This window comes from Oncorhynchus kisutch, linkage group LG4 (assembly GCF_002021735.2).
Source record: "Oncorhynchus kisutch isolate 150728-3 linkage group LG4, Okis_V2, whole genome shotgun sequence".
Lineage (NCBI taxonomy): Eukaryota > Metazoa > Chordata > Actinopteri > Salmoniformes > Salmonidae > Oncorhynchus > Oncorhynchus kisutch.
In genome coordinates, this window is record NC_034177.2 from 45,790,350 (window position 1) to 45,808,590 (window position 18,241).

The following is an 18,241-nucleotide window of genomic DNA, read 5'->3' on the forward strand; positions in this document are numbered from 1 at the left end:
CCTGCGTTCACCCAGCCCGCCGGTTCTCCAGACCGGGCCAAGCCTCCCTGGTACCCACCCAGAGTCCTGCCAGGCCTGTAGTGGATGAGCAAAGCTGGCTACAGCCCAGCCATGAGGAACTGACTTTGGACCAGGAGCTGCACAACACTGAGGTATGGAGGTACTTGTTGCACAACAAAATAACAATACTTGCACTTGTCTTTTCCTACTAGCTCTGACTTTGCTGATAAAAAAATGTACTTACAGCGACTGGGATATGTGGTTGTCTCACCCAGCTACCTTAAAATGAATGCGCTTCACTATAAGTCGCTCTGGATAAGAGCATCTGCTAAATGACTAACATGTCCAATGTGAAACTGTATCACTGGTTGAGACTCTGAGAGCACTCTTCTGATATAAGCACAGTACTGAGGAGCATGGTAGTAGCAGGGATTTGATCCTTCCGAGGTTAGATAGTGACCTTATAAGGTTTTTGATCCTTCCGAGGTTAGATAGTGACCTTATAAGGGTTTTGATTCTTCCGAGGTTAGATAGTGACCTTATAAGGGTTTTGATCCTTCCGAGGTTAGATAGTGACCTTATAAGGGTTTTGATCCTTCCGAGGTTAGATAGTGACCTTATAAGGGTTTTGATTCTTCCGAGGTTAGATAGTGACCTTATAAGGGTTTTGATCCTTCCGAGGTTAGATAGTGACCTTATAAGGGTTTTGATCCTTCCGAGGTTAGATAGTGACCTTATAAGGGTTTTGATCCTTCCGAGGTTAGATAGTGACCTTATAAGGGTTTTGATCCTTCCGAGGTTAGATAGTGACCTTATAAGGGTTTTGATCCTTCCGAGGTTAGATAGTGACCATATAAGGGTTTTGATTCTTCGGAGGTTAGATAGTGACCTTATAAGGGTTTTGATCCTTCCGAGGTTAGATAGTGACCTTATAAGGGTTTCGATCCTTCCGAGGTTAGATGGTTTTGATACCTTATAATCATGTGGCGTTGATAATCCCTTTTTCTCTTTACAGACTAGAATAGCTGAGATGGAGGCCCTCCCAGAGAAAGGCCACAGGCCTCTTCCACAGAAGACCTCCCAGGAACTGTACCATCAGCCTGATGTCAAAAGAGTTCAGGTGTACCACAGTGGAGACAGGCATGTATCTGTCCACGTCTAGGGGCAAAGCATCGAAGAGGTACTTCCTCCAAATAGAGAGTCGGATATATCATACTCCAGTCTAGATTGTCTATGGGGCACCGTTTGTAGCATGCTATATTTTGTGACAAAGAGAGCGGAGGCGCCAGGTAGCCTAGCAGTTAAGAACGTTGGGCCAATAACTGGTTTGAATCCCTGGGCTGACTATGGGAAAAACCTGTCAATGTACCCTTGAGCAAAATAACTTAACCCTGATTGCTCCTGTAAGTCTCTCTGGATAAGAGCGTCTGCTTAAATGACTTGTGTGAATTTCATGCCGCAGAATTAATATTTTTCACAAAACATAGCTAGCACGTGACAAACAGCCCCCCCTATATCTCCTCGGTGACTGTGTTGCTATATGTTGCAGCTGCTGAGCTGCAGTACTGTGAGGCTGGCCCTGTCCAGGTCCGCCCCCAGGCTATACGCTGCAGACGGCAGGCTTCTGAGCTCCTGTGTGGACATCCACAGGGACATGCTGCTGTGTGTGTCAACAGGACAGCCCTTCATCAGCCCTGAAGGTCAGCAGGCCCTGGTTCACCTCTAAACTCTGACCCCTCCTACTGACTGTCACACAGAGAATAGGGGTTATTCTGATGTTTCAGTTAATAGAAAGAGAGTGAAATACATGTCTGTAAATTGCTAATTTATACAGATCTATTTACATGAGCATTTGGGCTGTCTTTTCTCTCTGTCCAGATTGTGGGGACAAGATTGAGATGAGAGCTACCTTCGCTCGAATGATGAGATCTCTAGACTCTGGTAATACCACAACAGACAGGGGACCAAAGGAGCACCTGACTACCACAGTAAGAGGAGAGGGGATAACTGTACCAGGGCATTATGCTACTAATGGTTATATAGATGATTCATATTTGTGTACTATCTTTTTTAGATTCCATGAGGCTGCCATTCTCTCCATTGGGCTGCAGAAGCATAGAACTGCTACGAAACAACTGTACCATGCCTGATCAAGATTGGTGTTATCCACTGTTGTTGGACTGTCGCTATGTTCAAGCAAATCCCAATGGGACAGTAACTACCAGGAACCGTGTGATGTTATATATTCACCATGAGTGGGAAGCAGTGGTATAAGCGAGTCAGAAACTCAGCAAAAAAAAGAAACGTCCCTTTGTCAGGACCCTGTCTTTCAAAGATAAATTCGTAAATTCGTTAAACACTGTTTACCATGCTTGTTCAATGAACCATAAACAATTAATGAACATGCACCTGTGGAACCCATCGTTTTACAGACGGTAGGCAATTAAGGTCACAGTTATGAAAACTTAGGACACTAAAGAGGCCTTTCTACTGACTCTGAAAATCACCAAAGGAAAGATGACCAGGGTGAACATGCCTTAGGCATGCTGCAAAGAGGTATGAGGACTGCAGATGTGGACAGGGTAATAAATTGCAATGTCCGTACTGTGAGACACCTAAGACAGCGCTACAGGGAGACAGGACGGACAGCTGATCCTCCTCGTAGTGGCAGACCACGTGTAACAACACCTGCACAGGATCGGTACATCCGAACATCACAACAGCGGGACAGGTACAGGATGGCAACAACAACTGCCCGAGTTACACGAAGAACTCACAATCCCTCCATCAGTGCTCAGACTGTCCGCAATAGGCTGAGAGAGGCTGGTCTGAGGGCTTGTAGGCCTGTTGTAATGCAGGTCCTCACCAGACATCACCGGCAACAACGTCGCCTATGGGCACAAACCCACCGTCGCCCGCCCAGACAGGACTGGCAAAAAGTGCTCTTCACTGACGAGTCGCGGTTTTGTCTCACCAAACGTGATGGTCGGATTCTCGTTTATCGTTGAAGGAATGAGCGTTACACCGAGGCCTGTACTCTGGATTGATTTGGAGGTGGAGTGTCCGTCATGGTCTGGGGCGGCGTGTCACAGCATCATCGGACTGAGCTTGTTATCGTTGCAGGAAATCTCAACACTGTGCATTACAGGGAAGACATCCTCCTCCCTCATGTGGTACCCTTCCTGCAGGCTCGAGCATGACAATGCCACCAGCCATACTGCTCGTTCTGTGCGTGATTTCCTGCAATACAGCTATGTCATTGTTCTGCCATGGCCAGCGAAGAGCCCGGATCTCAATCCCTTTGAGCACGTCTCGTTGGATCGGAGGGTGAGGGCTAGGGCTATCCTCCGCCAGAAATGCCCAGGAACTTGCAGGTGCCTTGGTGGAAGAGTGGGGTAACATCTCACAGCAAGAAGTGGCATATATGGTGCAGTCCACGAGGAGGAGATGCACTGCAGTACTTAATGCAGCTGGTGGCCACACCAGATACTGACTGTTACTTTTGATTTTGATCCCCCCCCCTTTGATCAGGGACACGTTATTCCATTTATGTTAGTCACATGTCTGTGGAACTTGTTCAGTTTATGTCACAGTTGTTGAATCTTGTTATGTTCATACAAATATTTACACATGTTCAGTTTGCTGAAAATAAACGCAGTTGACAGTGAGACGTTTCTTTTTTTTGCTGAGTTGATATGATGTGTGCAAAGTCTGTGCTGAGTGTGTTTTTATTTATTTTATTTTATTTCACCTTTATTTAACCGGGTAGGCTAGTTGAGAACAAGTTCTCATTTACAACTGTGACCTGGCCAAGATAAAGCATAGCAGTGTGAACAGACAACACAGAGTTACACATGGAGTAAACAATAAACAAGTCAATAACACAGTAGAAAAAAAGAAAGAGTCTATATACATTGTGTGCAAAAGGCATGAGGAGGTAGGTGAATAATTACAATTTAGCAGATTAACACTGGAGTGATAAATGCTCAGATGGTCATGTGCAGGTAGAGATACTGGTGTGCAAAAGAGCAGAAAAGTAAATAAATAAAAACAGTATGGGGATGAGGTAGGTAAATTGGGTGGGCTATTTACCGATGGACTATGTACAGCTGCAGCGATCGGTTAGCTGCTCAGATAGCAGATGTTTAAAGTTGGTGAGGGAGATAAAAGTCTCCAACTTCAGCGATGTTTGCAATTCGTTCCAGTCATAGGCAGCAGAGAACTGGAAGGAAAGGTGGCCAAATGAGGTGTTGGCTTTAGGGATGATCGGTGAGATACACCTGCTGGAGCGCGTGCTACGGGTCAGTGTTGCCATCGTGACCAGTGAACTGAGATAAGGCGGAGCTTTACTTAGCATGGACTTGTAGATGACCTGTAGCCAGTGGGTCTGGCGACGAATATTTAGCAAGGGCCAGCCGACTAGAGCATACAGGTCGCAGTGGTGGGTGGTATAAGGTGCTTTAGTAACAAAACAGAAGGGAATGTGATAAACTGCATCTAGTTTGCTGAGTAGAGTATTGGAAGCTATTTTGAAGAAGACATCGCCGAAGTCGAGGATCGGTAGGATAGTCAGTTTTACTAGGGTGTGAATCATTGACCTTGGTTTGTTATGATATAAATGTATGATGAGGATGATGATACTATTGAATTCGAACCATAATAAACACTATTCAGAACCAAATAGGAATAATGTATGCTTTGTCTTCTCTTCAGATTTGTCTGAAGGAGTTTACTGTAAATGCTCCATGCCCTTCTGTAAGCTCGAGTTGCTTTCAAGTTTCAAAGTTGATTTGTCACATGCACAGGGTACAGCAGTTGTAAAACAACACCGTGAAATGCTTTCTTGCAAGCGCTTTCCCAATGGTGCAGTAATGAAAGTAATAACATAGATATGAAAAACACAAGAAATACGAGAGAATACCGGGTGACGTGACTGTTGATTGCTGTATAATTGGATACTAGTGTCTCAACAGCGCCCCCTAGAGCCAATTAATCTAATGAAGGAAGGCAATTTGATACACCGCCATACTATGCAAAAAAATGGGTGTGGCTTTTGATTGTAAAGTATCCCTGCCCTGAAGTATGTTCCAAAACATTTGTCAGCCAATGCTTAAAATGAACAGCAGATGGCACTAATGCACCAGATTTCCATTAGTGTACCAACCAAAGCAAAGCACACAATAGGCTGGTTACCTTACTACCCCAGTACTCTTTATTAATGTCCATCTCTGTAAACTTCTTATTTCGCGCAGAACAACAGCTGAGCTGTAACTGCTGCAGGCAGCGTTGTGGGTAATGGTGTGGAGATTTAGGGCTGGTAATTGGAGGATTTCAGTGTTGATCGAGAACAGAAGTGGACTGTTTACCCCAGCTTTACTCTGGGCTTATATGAATCGTCTGCCGTGACTATTATTTAACATACAGTCTCCCAGATAATTGGGAGCGTTCTCCAAAGTAATTCCTGATTGTATGATTCTCTCTATATATAATCCCTTCTAAATCTCAAAGATTAAATGTTCTTTTCATGGCTTGCATTTATTAGAAAGTGGTTCAATGAGAGTTACGTTTGAGATCTTAATCTGATGATATTGTAGACACATGGTCTTTTATTTTCAGCTCTTGGTACAGTATCATGTAATAGAAGGCGTTTCAGTTGGACGTTATGATGACCATTCAGTCCAGTTGTGTACCCTATCCGCCTCTAGCTCACCTACCACTAGCACGGTCTTGACCCCACAGTTGATATCGTCACTCCTGACTTCCTGATCTGAGCACCTCAACTGCATTCCCATTGGGCACACAACGGTCGAATCAACGTTGTTTCCACGTCATTTCAATGAAATGATGTTGACCCAGCGTGGAATAGACGTTGAATTGCCGTCTGTGCCCAGTGGGGTTTGTGCTGTAATCGCTTGGAGACAGTCGGTTAAAGCAGGTTTAGTCAGAGCACCCAGGTAAAAAAAATAGGCACAGGGACCTTGGTTTAGATCAATGTCAGCTCTGCTAGTCATATTCCGGATAACAGTTGCATACCCTGGAAGAACCTCTAATCCCAACAGACCACTGAAATAAGACAAGCTACACTCTTAGACAAAATAAGGTGCTATCTAGAACCTAAAAGGGTTCTTGACAATGGCCATAGGATTTACCAAGACACCACAAACAGATCTGGGACCAGGCTCGGTGACAACACGGAGATGACTTTCATCCATGTCCTGGATTCTGGCCTGGGGAAATGCTCTACTTCTAAAATACACCTGTGTGATGTCAAGGAAGGGAACCGCTGGACTACACCTACATAGCCCCACTCTTAATGAGACCCATTCTAACAAAGCTGAATGTTAATGGATAGGTCCAACCAGGAGAGGCCTGAGGAGAGCAGCTGGCTGCTCCACAGTGAGACAGACAGGCCATGCTGCACGACTGTCTGCCTTGCACCTTAGTAAGTACGGTAGTTATAGTAAAATAACAAATGATGCAAAATACTGTAGAATACTATACTACACACTGTAGTATCCCTTGATCATGTGTAGTACTTACTATAGAATTGTGTTGTATACTGTAGAATACTACAGCAAATACTACAGTATTATTTACACACAAAATGGTTGTAAATACTACAGTATTATTCTTTTTATTTTTTTTATTATTAAATTAAATACTGTAATGTGAAAACATTACAGTATTTAATTGGCTTATACTCTGCCAATTCCCCTCCCCCATGTACCAATTTGTGCCACCCGTAAGTGAGAAACCTATATGCCAAGTATAGACCATATATTGTGTTCCTTACAGATTATAGAAAATATCCATTCAGACTCCAGTCCTACCTACCTACAGGTCACGGAATGTTGGTGGCAGGGGATGGGCTCATGGCAGTGGCTGGAGCGGAATAAGTGGAATGGTATTAAATGGTTTCCATGTGTTTGATAACATCCCTCTGTTCCGGCCATTATTCTGAGCCATTCTCCCACCAGCAGCCTCCACTGTTACAGCTTATGAACAATTTGCTCTTTTAGTATTTCTCCAGTAGGTTTCCTCAAGGAGAAAGCCTCCACTTCTATGTCTAAAATAATTCAACAGAAACGCCATAGTAAATACTACAGTAATGTAAATAAAAACACTACAGTAAATACTACAGTCTATAACCTGTTGGGAACACAATATATGGTCTTTACTTGGCATATACAGTAGGTGTCTCACTTATGAGTGGCACAAATTGGTATATGGGGAGGGGCATTGGTAGAGTATATGCTAATTAAATACTGTAGTGTTTTTGCATAAACTGTAGTATTATTATTATTTTTGCATGTGAATAAGTATAGTCTTCAAAACACTACAGTAATTACTATAGCACATACTATAGTGAAATCTAAATGCTACAGTATACTACAGTTACCTACAGTAAGGTCTGCAAAAAACACTACAGTGAATACTATAGTATTTATATCATAGTATACTATAGTATTTTTTCATGTTGGTAGGACATTAAAACGTTACCACTCTGGCGGCTTGACTCCCATTACTTTTAATGATTTTAAATGAGCTGGACCCATTGGCTTGTTTCGGCTTTTTTTTTCTTCCAACTTTTCTTTCTATTGCCTCTGGGTCCTCTGTTGTGGGCTATTGGCTTTGAGGTCCTGGCCATGGAAATCAGCTGGATTTCCACCTGTCCGTGTGACAATGTATCACATTGTTGGGACAGAAATTGCACAAGCAATAGAAATGTTGGTTGTTTGGAGATCAATCAAATGTAGGATGTCTCTAGAATGTAGCTTCTCTCATCTGAATTGCTTAGTTAGGGAGAAATGACCATGATGTTGTTTCCAAATAGCGTGTCTGCACCTGCACTCTGTACTTTCTTACAATAGCCTTGTCGGTAAAAAAAAATAATAATAGATATGATCTCAATTAAGAAGTATTGTTTCACCTTTTTGGGAGTTGTGTGTCAATCATCATTCATTACTAGCTACAGTAATTCCTCTTATTTATTTTGGGCCCACCAGTATTCCTGTACAACAAACAACACTTCCTACTTCACTCCTGAGCATTTGGAGTCCGTTTGGATCTCTCAGCACGTTACTGCCTCCCCATCCATATGCATAGGCCCACTTTGAATGACAGCAATTGAAGGGAAAGGACCGTGAAACTCATCCTGTTATCCTAGTTTTTACGATGCCTGAGAGGAGCGTGTGTTACTGATCTAAATTTGAATATCATAATTCCTCCAACAAGGCCCTGGTTCAGCCGTCACAGAGCACAGGAGAGGCCAGGGCTCATTCTACGCTCTACCAATGCAGTATTGTAATAGCTTTAACAGTTGTCAGCCCCGAGTGATAATTTACAGTCTCACGCCTCCATCTGTGATACAGAAGATGCACATCGCTTCGGTAAAGCACCGCACCTATACGAGATGCATCTCGGGAAATATACATTAGAAAACGTGGCATTAAAATTCACGAGTGAGATTTGGGTTTAATTCATGCAGTGTGCGCCCGGAGCTGTATATTTACATGCTTCAGTGTTTATAAAGCGTCCGAGTGTGAGTTGGGACAGAGCGAGATGACATATAATGAGGATTTAACTAGGAGGCGCAGAGAAATTGATTTCATAAAGTGCAGGGGATATTTGATTGGATGTCTTCTACAATGGATGTACCCGCTGTGCTCCTTGCACTGGATCCACCAGACTATAGCCTCAGAAGCAGTCCATTTCCAATGCGAGCTACACTGTTTGCTCCCCAGAGCGCTTTTGTAAATGTGTAACTACTTTTCAGCTTCATCCATCTTTTAGGAAAATCGCTTTCTCAGTTCTCCGTTCCCATTTTCTAACCATTTCATTGTATAGGCTACATATTCCATATGGGTTTAACAATTTCCTCCAAAAAAATGCATTCAACTTTAGCTTGCTTTGGATTTATCACGGGAGTATAATTAAATCAGGAATATGACTCATGTCTAGGCAGCTTCAGTCCTTTGATACTGGTATGCTTTGGTATGTTTTAATTTGAGCTAATCATGCTGGGACCAAAGAAAAGGTTTATTATTTCTTAAGTAACTATTGTATTAATGATTTCTCCAGAAAGGAGCATGTGCATTTACAGTATGCCAGTGAGTGGGCTATCTGGAAATACTAAGCATTCACTCACAATGACGCATGCAGCATCCACACACCTTTGTTCAACCATCGACCATCCTCTGTGACCTTCACCGCAAACGGTACATGGAGGCTCACGCTGTACAGCAAACTGCCAACTCCACTGTGTACGACAGAACCTTGCACTTCCACTTAGACTGACAGCCATATACATCACAAAGACAAGTCATTATCAAATCTCTCCCGGCAGACCTGTTTCTCCTTTCCTTCTATGGGTAAATTGAGGCCATGTGTCGCATTTCTAACCTCATACCTTTGATAAACCTGCCCCGACAATGCTGATGATTAATGGCAGGGGAAAAGCATTGAATCGGGATTGAGAGAGACACGGGGCAAATGAATGACAGGCGACCAAATTAGGTTGTGTTCTAAATGACTTCTCCTCAAAACGATATTACCCGGCCTCCTTATCAACACCACCGAGTAATCGTTTATTCAAGTCCGCCCCCCCCCCCCCCCCCCCCCCCCCCCCCCCACACACACACTAAATCCCCTTACAATCAGAAAGGGAGAGCATACAGGTGTGTAATGCACAACATGGTGACAAGGTGATGGCAAGGCCAGGGAGCCACTGTGGTTGGATCAATACTTCATTTAGCCACCCAGGTTTAGTCTCTCGCTCCTGTATCACACTCAACATCAGCTTCCTGTATCACACTCAACATCAGCTTCCTGTATCACACTCAACATCAGCTGTATCAAACAAAAGAAACAGCTTTCTGGAAACACCTACCAAAACGATGGCTGTCGTTATTTCCCCAGGAGGACACACTGGGGGGATTAAAGATACCCAAGGTGTCCGTGCAAACTCACAAGCGCACACTGCAGCGGTGGTCAGAACAAAGGTCGTTCGTAACAGTTACAAGGAAGAGAAAAAGGTCATGAGACACAATGAATACTGTTTTATGGACACTGATTTGGTGGATTGGGGGGAAAAAAGTGTCAGCATCCCTTCATGTCTATTTGGAATCATAAGCCTATTCGCTGAGGCTTTATTTTACTGGATGGAAACAAAGCCGATATGGGAAACCTGGCTCTCATCAATACATCTAAAGTGGCATCCGTTTAGAAAGGCTATGGCTTTGAACACACATAAAACGACACAGGGAGTGTACCACAAGGTGAATACTAATTCCACCTGCATTTCACCATGCTAAATTGTGAACAACATCATCACAGCATGAGAGGGAGCACACAGACTACTTAGTAGGATTACAGTACATTGATGAGGTTCCTTTGATCAGGTAAGAAAAGGTACCGTTTGGGTTTGAAATGGTATAAACTCTGCTCAGGCAAAGTTTTGAGAGACCCATGACATTGGAGTCATTGTTGTTTGATTTTTTTGTATTGTTTCGTCTTCTCCCAACAATGCTATTTCTCTGAGTGACTCTGGCTAGTCTTTCCCTGCATCCTCCCCTGAATGTGGGGGTTGTATATGATGCCACTGTATTGGACTGTCCTCTAATTATTGAACAAGTCAAAATTGACAAACACATTTTTTACTCAGGGGTCAAAGGCCAAGGAAATAGCGGGGCTGCCTCGCTGAAGATGGGACATCATTCCCAAAGTAGAAGTAATTGCCGCAAAGAAACTAGACTGTCGGACCATTTGTCAATAGCAAACGTGCTGTTTTTAGAAAATTGACACATAGCTAGAAACACCAGTACATAAACGGCCTTTCATCAGATCCTGAGGTGGAGAGGCCAATGGAGGAGAACATATGGGGCTGGCAGAGAATTGGGGAGTTGATTGGTTTTGTGTGTGTGTATACGTGTGTTTGTATGTGTGTGTGTCAGAGGAGGCTGGTGGGAGGAGCTATAGGAGTATGGGCCCATTATAAAGTCTGGAATGGAATAAATGTAACCGTATCAAAACATATGGAAACCACATGTTTGACTCCGTTCCATTTATTCCATACCAGCCATTACAATGAGCCCGTCCTCCTATAGCTCCTACCACCAGCTTCCTCTGGTGTGTGTGTGTGTGTGTTTGTGTGTGTGTGTTGGGGGGGGGGGGTCATATTTGAATCTCCTTCCACTGATTACCTCAGCTGCTGAATCAGTCAATACTGTTCCAAAGGGTGGGCTCAACCCAGGCTGCTGTATTTCTGCATTCACTCGGACCCACCAGACCACTGCTGTTTGAAAGAACCGCTGCCTTCTGTGAGCAGCAAGCCTATTGATTTATTTACCTAGCATTATGGATTTGTTCACTTCATCATTATTATTTTTTGAGGTCGACTGAGGGGCATATGTTCCCACACAGGGGACTGTACTGTCGCTACTGTAGATAGCTCAAAAGAAATAGAAGGTGGAGTTGAATTGTAAGCAACATGGTCTCACAGGTATAAGTGGCTTTTCTTCTAACCTGTTTTATTGTCAGCTTGTGTTTATTATTTTCTAGATAACTTCCCATTTCTGCCATCAACTGAACCATGTAACCCTGCATAGATGGTGGCATACCAGCATTTGACATGACAGACGGCATGAAATACTCACCAGTCTGGTTGCCATGGCACTGAAGCCCTTCAGCCTGTCATCACACTCTAAGATAACAGTTAAAGACAGAGCAAAGGAGGAGAGGCATGGATATGAGAGCTGAGAAATATCCATCCTTACGCACACTGCATGATTCTCACACAGTCACACACACACACACACACACACACACACACACACACACACACACACACACACACACCCCTATGGACCAGATATTGTGATCTATGAAGAAGTGAGGTGTAAATCAACACTACAGAAAAACTGAAACAAGTGTACAAACTTGTAGGTAACGGAAGGTAACTTTTTTCCCAACAATAAGTTACAACTAAATGAGAGTAGAATAACCATGAGGTAATTGCATGGGGTCAGGTCACCAATCCATTAGTAGAAAAGTAGAATCATTTATTTGCTGAAGGTGCATTACATTAAAGGACAGGGTGAGGTAACGGCACTCAGACCTAGTCACTTCCTCTGAGAGATCAGACCACCTCAATTGTTACTGCATAGGATCTCAAGACTCTGCATACAGCACTTGCACAGCACTTCCCCTATTGTTCATGTATACATTCTTCTAGCTTGCTAGCCCCGGCCTGCTAGCTGCCTGAATCGCCGCCGCGCCACTCACTGGACCCCTATGATCACTCAGCTACGCATGCCTCTCCCTAATGTCAATATGCCTTGTCCATTGCTGTTTTGGTTAATAATTATTGCCTTATTTCACTGTAGAGCCTCTAGCCCTGCTCAATACGCCTTAGTTAACTCTTTAGTTCCACCTCCCACACATGCGGTGACCTCACCTGGTTTAAATTATGTTTCTAGAGACAATATCTCTCTCATCATCACTCAGTGCATGGGCTTACCTCCACTGTATTCACATCCTACAATACCTTTGTCTGTACATTATGCCTTGAATCTATTCCACCGTGCCCATAAACCTGCTCCTTTTACTCTGTTCCGAACGTACTAGACGACTAGTTCTCATAGCATTTAGCCGTACCCTTATCATACTTCTCCTCTGTTCCTCTGGTGATGTAGAGGTTAATCCAGGCCCTGCAGTGCCTAGCTCCACTCCCATTCCCCAGGCACTCTCAATTGTTGACTTCTGTAACCGTAAAAGCCTTGGTTTCATGCATGTTAACATTAGAAGCCTCCTCCCTAAGTTTGTTTTATTCACTGCCTTAGCACACTCTGCCAACCCGGATGTCCTAGCCGTGTCTGAATCCTGGCTTAGGAAGACCACTAAAAACCCAGAAATGTCCATCCCTAACTATAACATTTTCCGACAAGATAGAACTGCCAAAGGGGGCGGAGTTGCAATCTACTGCAGAGATAGCCTGCAGAGTTCTGTCTTACTATCCAGGTATGTGCCCAAACAATTTGAGCTTCTACTTTTAAAAATCCACCTTTCCAGTAACAAGTTTCTCACCGTTGCCGCTTGCTATAGACCACCATCTGCCCCCAGCTGTGCCCTGTACACCATATGTGAATTGATTGCCCCCCATCTATCTTCAGAGCTCGTGCTGTTAGGGGCCTTAAACTGGGACAAGCTTAACACCCCGGCCATCCTACAATCAAAGATTGATGCCCTCAATCTCACACAAATTATCAATGAACCTACCAGGTACAACCCCAAATCCGTAAACACAGGCACCCTCATAGATATCATGCTAACCAACCTGCCCTCCAAATACACTTCTGCTGTCTTCAACCAGGATCTCAGCGATCAGTGCCTCATTGCCTACGTCTGTAATGGGTCTGCAGTCAAACGACCAACCTCTCATCACTGTCAAACGCTCCCTAAAACACTTCAGTGAGAAGGCCTTTCTAATTGACCTGGCCCGGGTATCCTGGAAGGATATTGACCTCATTCCGTCAGTAGAGGACGCCTGGTTATTCTTTAAAAGTGCTTTCCTCGCCATCTTAAATAAGCATGCCCCATTCAAAAAAATGTAGCACCAGGAATAGATATAGCCCCAGGTTCACTTCAGACCTGACTGCCCTTGACCAGCACAAAAACGTCCTGTGGTGTACTGCATTAGCATCGAATAGCCCCCGCGATACGCAACTTTTCAGGGAAGTTAGGAACCAATATGCACAGGCAGTTAGGAAAGCAAAGGTTAGCTTTTTCAAACAGAAATGTGCATCCTGTAGCACAAACTCCAAAAAGTTCTGACACGCTGTAAAGTCCATGGAGAATAAGAGCACCTCCTCCCCGCTGACCACTGCACTGAGGCTAGGAAACACTGACACCACCTGTTAATCTGTGATAATTGAGAATTTCAATAAGCATTTTTCTACAGCTGGCCATGCTTTCCACCTGGCTACCCCTACCCCGGTCAACAGCCCTGCACCCCGCACAGCAGCTTGCCCAAGCCTCCTCCATTTCTCCTTCACCCAATCCAGATAGCTGATGTTCTGAAAGAGCTGCAAAATCTGGACCACTACAAATCGGCTAGACAATCTGGACACTCTCTTTCTAAAATGATCCGCCAAAATTGTTGCAACCCCTATTAATAGCCTGTTCAACCTCTCTTTCGAATTGTTTGGGATCCCCAAAGATTGTAAAGCTGCCGCAGTCATCCCCCTCTTCCAAGGGGGATACATTCTAGACCCAAACTGCTACAGACCTATATCTATCCTACCCTGCCTTTCTAAGGTCTTCGAAAGCCAAGTTAACAAACATCACTGACCATTTCGAATCCCACCGTACCTTCTCCGCAATGCAATCTTTTTTCCGAGCTGGTCATGGGTGCAGCTCAGCCACGCTCAAGATCCTAAACGATATCATAACCGCCATCGATAAGAGACAATACTGTGCAGCTGTATTCATCAACCTGGCCAAGGCTTTCGACTCTGTCAATCACCACATTCTTATCGGCAGACTCAACAGCCTTGGTTTCTCAAATGACTGCCTCGCCTGGTTCACCAACTACTTCCCAGATAGAGTTCAGTGTGTGAAATCGGAGGGCCTGTTGTCCGGACCTCTGGCAGTCTCTATGGGGGTGCCACAGGGTTCAATCCTCGGGCCGACTCTTTTCTCTGCATACATCAATGATGTCGCTCTTGCTGCTGGTGATTCTCTGATCCACCTCTACGCAGACGACACCATTCTGTATACTTCTGGCCCTTCTTTGGACACTGTGTTAACTAACCTCCAGACGAGCTTCATGGCCATACAACTCTCCTTCCGTGGCCTCCAACTGCTCTTAAATGCAAGTAAAACTAAATACATGCTCTTCAACCGATCGCTGCCCACACCTGCCCGCCCATACAGCATCACTACTCTGGATGGTTCTGACTTAGAATATGTGGACAACTACAAATACCTAGGTGTCTGGTTCGACTGTAAACTCTCCTTCCAGACTCATTAAGCATCTCCAATCTGAAATTAAATCTAGAATCTGCTTCCTATTTCGCAACAAAGCATCCATCACCCATGCTGCCAAGCATACCCTCGGAAAACTAACCATCCTACCGATTTTTGACATCGGTGATGTCATTTACAAAATAGCATCCAACACTCTACTCAGCAAATTGGATGCAGTCTATCACAGTGCCATTTGTTTTGTCACCAAAGCCCCATACACTACCCACCACTGCGACCTGTATGCTCTCATTGTCTTGCCCTCGCTTCATATTCGTCGCCAAACCCATTGGCTCCAGGTAATTTATAAGTCTTTGCTAGATAAAGCCCCGCCTTATCTCAGCTCACTGGTCACCATAGCAGCACCCGCCCGTAGCACGAGCTCGAGCAGGTATATTTCACTGGTCACCCCCAAAGCCAATTCCTCCTTCAGCCGCCTTAACTTCCAGTTCTCTGCTGCCAATGACTGGAACGAACTGCAAAAATCACTGAAGCTGGAGACTCATATCTCCCTCACTAGCTTTAAGAACCAGCTGTCAGAGCAGCTCACAGATCACAGCACCTGTACATAGCCCATCTGTAAATAGCCCATCCAACTACCTCATCCCCATACTTTTTAAAATTGTATTTCTTTTTCTCCGTTGCACCCCAGTATCTCTACTTGCACATCTATCACTCCAGTGTTTAATTGCTATATTGTAATTACTTCGCCACTATGGCCTATTTATTGCCTTTACCTCCCTTATCCTACCTCATTTGCACACACTGTATATAGACTTTTTCTATTGTATTATTGACTGTATGTTTGTTTATTCCATGTGTAACTCTGTGTTGTTGTTTGTGTCGCACTGCTTGGCTTTATCTTGGCCTGGTCGCAGTTGTAACTGAGAACTTGTTCTCAACTAGCCTACCTCGTTAAATAAAGGTGAATTAATTTTTTATATTTTTTATTATAGAATACATGAAGAGTAGTTACTTTTTCCTTCACACCTTTGCTGGTACTGATTGCACGCATTAGGAAAGTAAAATGCAGTAGCGGGACATAATAGTATCTCTAATAATTTCCAAGCGTGCAAATCAAATTTGATTTGTCACATGCGCCGAATACAACTGGTGTAGATCTTACCTTGAAGTGCTTACATACAAGCCCTTAAACAATGCAGTAAAAAATTTTTTTTTAAATAAGGTAAAAAATTAAATAAAAAGTTACAATAAAATAACGAGGCTATATATAAAGGGGGTACTGGTGCCAAATCAATGTGTGGGGTACAGGTTAGTCAAGGCAATATGTACATCAGTCAGAACCCTTCACTCTTTCCACATTTTGTTACATTTAAGCCTTATTATAACATTGATCAAATAGTATTTTTTTCCTCATCAATCTTCATTATACCCCATAATGTCAAAGCTAAATGTATTTTATTTTTTTAAACTGAAATATTACATTTACATAAGTATTCAGACCCTTTCAGACCCACTCAGTACTTTGTTCTTGGATATGACTCTACAAGCTTGGCACACCTGTATTTGGGGAGTTTCTCCCATTCTTCTGTGCAGATCCTCTCAAGCTCTGTCAGGTTGGATGGAGAGTGTCGCTACACAGTATTTTCAGGTCTCTCCAGAGATGTTTGATCAGGTTCAAGTCCGGGCTCTGGCTGGGCCACTCACGGACATTCAGAGACTTGTCCTGAAGCCACTCCCACGTTGTCTTGGCTGTGTGCTTAGGGTCATTGTCCGGTTGGAAGGTGAACCTTTGCCCCAGTCTGAGGTCCTGAGCACTCTGGAGCAGGATTTCATCAAGGATCTCTTTACACTTTGCTCTGTTTATCTTTCCTCCAATCTTGACTAGTCTCCCAGTCACTGCTGCTGAAAACATCCCCACAGCATGATGCTGCCACCACTATGCTTCACCGTAGGGATGGTGCAAGGTTTCCTCCAGACGTGACGCTTGGCATGCAGGCAACTGAGTTAAATCTTGGTTTCATCAGACCAGAGAATCTTGTTTCTCATGATCTGAGAGTCTTTTGGCAAACTCCAAGCGGGCTGTCATGTGCCTTTTACTGAGGAGTGGCTTCCGTCTGGCCACTCTACCATAAAGGCCTGATTGGTGGGGTGCTGCAGAGATGGTTGTCCTTCTGGAAGGTTCTCCCATCTCAACAGAGGAACTCTGGAACTCTGTCAGAGTGACCATCGGGTTCTTGGTCACCTCACTGACCATTTTCCCCCATATGCTCAGTTTGGCCCGGCGGCCAGCTCTAGGTTAGAGTTTTGGTGGATCCAAACGTCTTCCATTTAGGATCGATGGTGGCCACTGTGTTCTTGGGGACCTTCAATGCAGCATACCTTTTTTGGTACCCTTCCCCAGATCTGTGCTTCGACATAATCCTGTCTCAGAGCTTTACAGAGAACGCCGTCGAACTCATGGCTTGATTTGTGATCTGACATGCATTACCAACTGTGGGACCTTATATAGACAGGTGTGTGCCGTTCCAAATCATATGCAATCAATTTAATTCTCCACAGGTGGACTCCAATGAAGTTGTAGAAACATCTCAAGGATGATCAATGGAAACAGGATGCACCTGAGCTCAATTTCGAGTCTCATAGCAAAGGATCTGAATGCTTATGTAAATAAGGTATTTCAGTATTTATGTCTAAAAAAAAATATTTTCGCTTTGTCATTATGAGGAATTGTGTGTAGATTGATGATGTTTTATTTAATCCATTTTTCAATAAGGCTGTAACGTAACAAAATGTGGAAAAAGTGAAGGGTCTGAATACTTCCCGAATGCACGGTAAAGTGACTATGCATAGATAATAAACATCGACTAGCAGAAGCATTACAAAAAAAAGGGGGGGGGGGTCAATGCAAGTAGTCCAGGTAGTATGTCATTGTTTTAATATACACTGCTAGGACCTTACATTTTACAGTACAAATGTGTATTTAATTTGGTGTATTTGTCTTTCTTTCTATATTATGTATAATACGTTTTAATAGGCAACAATGCCTATGTGAGCCCAATTGTAGGCTATCCAAAAATATAAATAGTAAAAAATTATAATAATAGTTTGCTTGAAATCCTATTTCAAATTCTACAAACAGTGGTCCCAGTGCAGTCCCCTCCGCGTCTCCCTGTGCTTCTGTACTGCTCTCTGACCCCGGTGGCAGTCCTCTCGCACTGCACTGCACTCCCCCCCCCCCCCCCCCCCTTCTCTTTTC

The 18,241-nt window shown here is 43.9% G+C and overlaps 1 long non-coding RNA gene and 1 other non-coding gene across 2 annotated transcripts; both read left to right on the forward strand.

The window, feature by feature from the left end:
* Positions 1-1,555: 1,555 nt before the first annotated feature.
* LOC116373999 (uncharacterized) lies at positions 1,556-2,445 on the forward strand. The gene is made up of 3 exons (XR_004209739.1): positions 1,556-1,700; positions 1,879-1,988; positions 2,075-2,445. It is a non-coding gene; the product is annotated as an uncharacterized LOC116373999 (long non-coding RNA).
* Positions 2,446-7,001: 4,556 nt separating this feature from the next.
* Positions 7,002-7,056, forward strand: LOC116374049 (U7 small nuclear RNA). Its single transcript, XR_004209878.1, has one exon. It is a non-coding gene; the product is annotated as a U7 small nuclear RNA (small nuclear RNA).
* Positions 7,057-18,241: the final 11,185 nt, after the last annotated feature.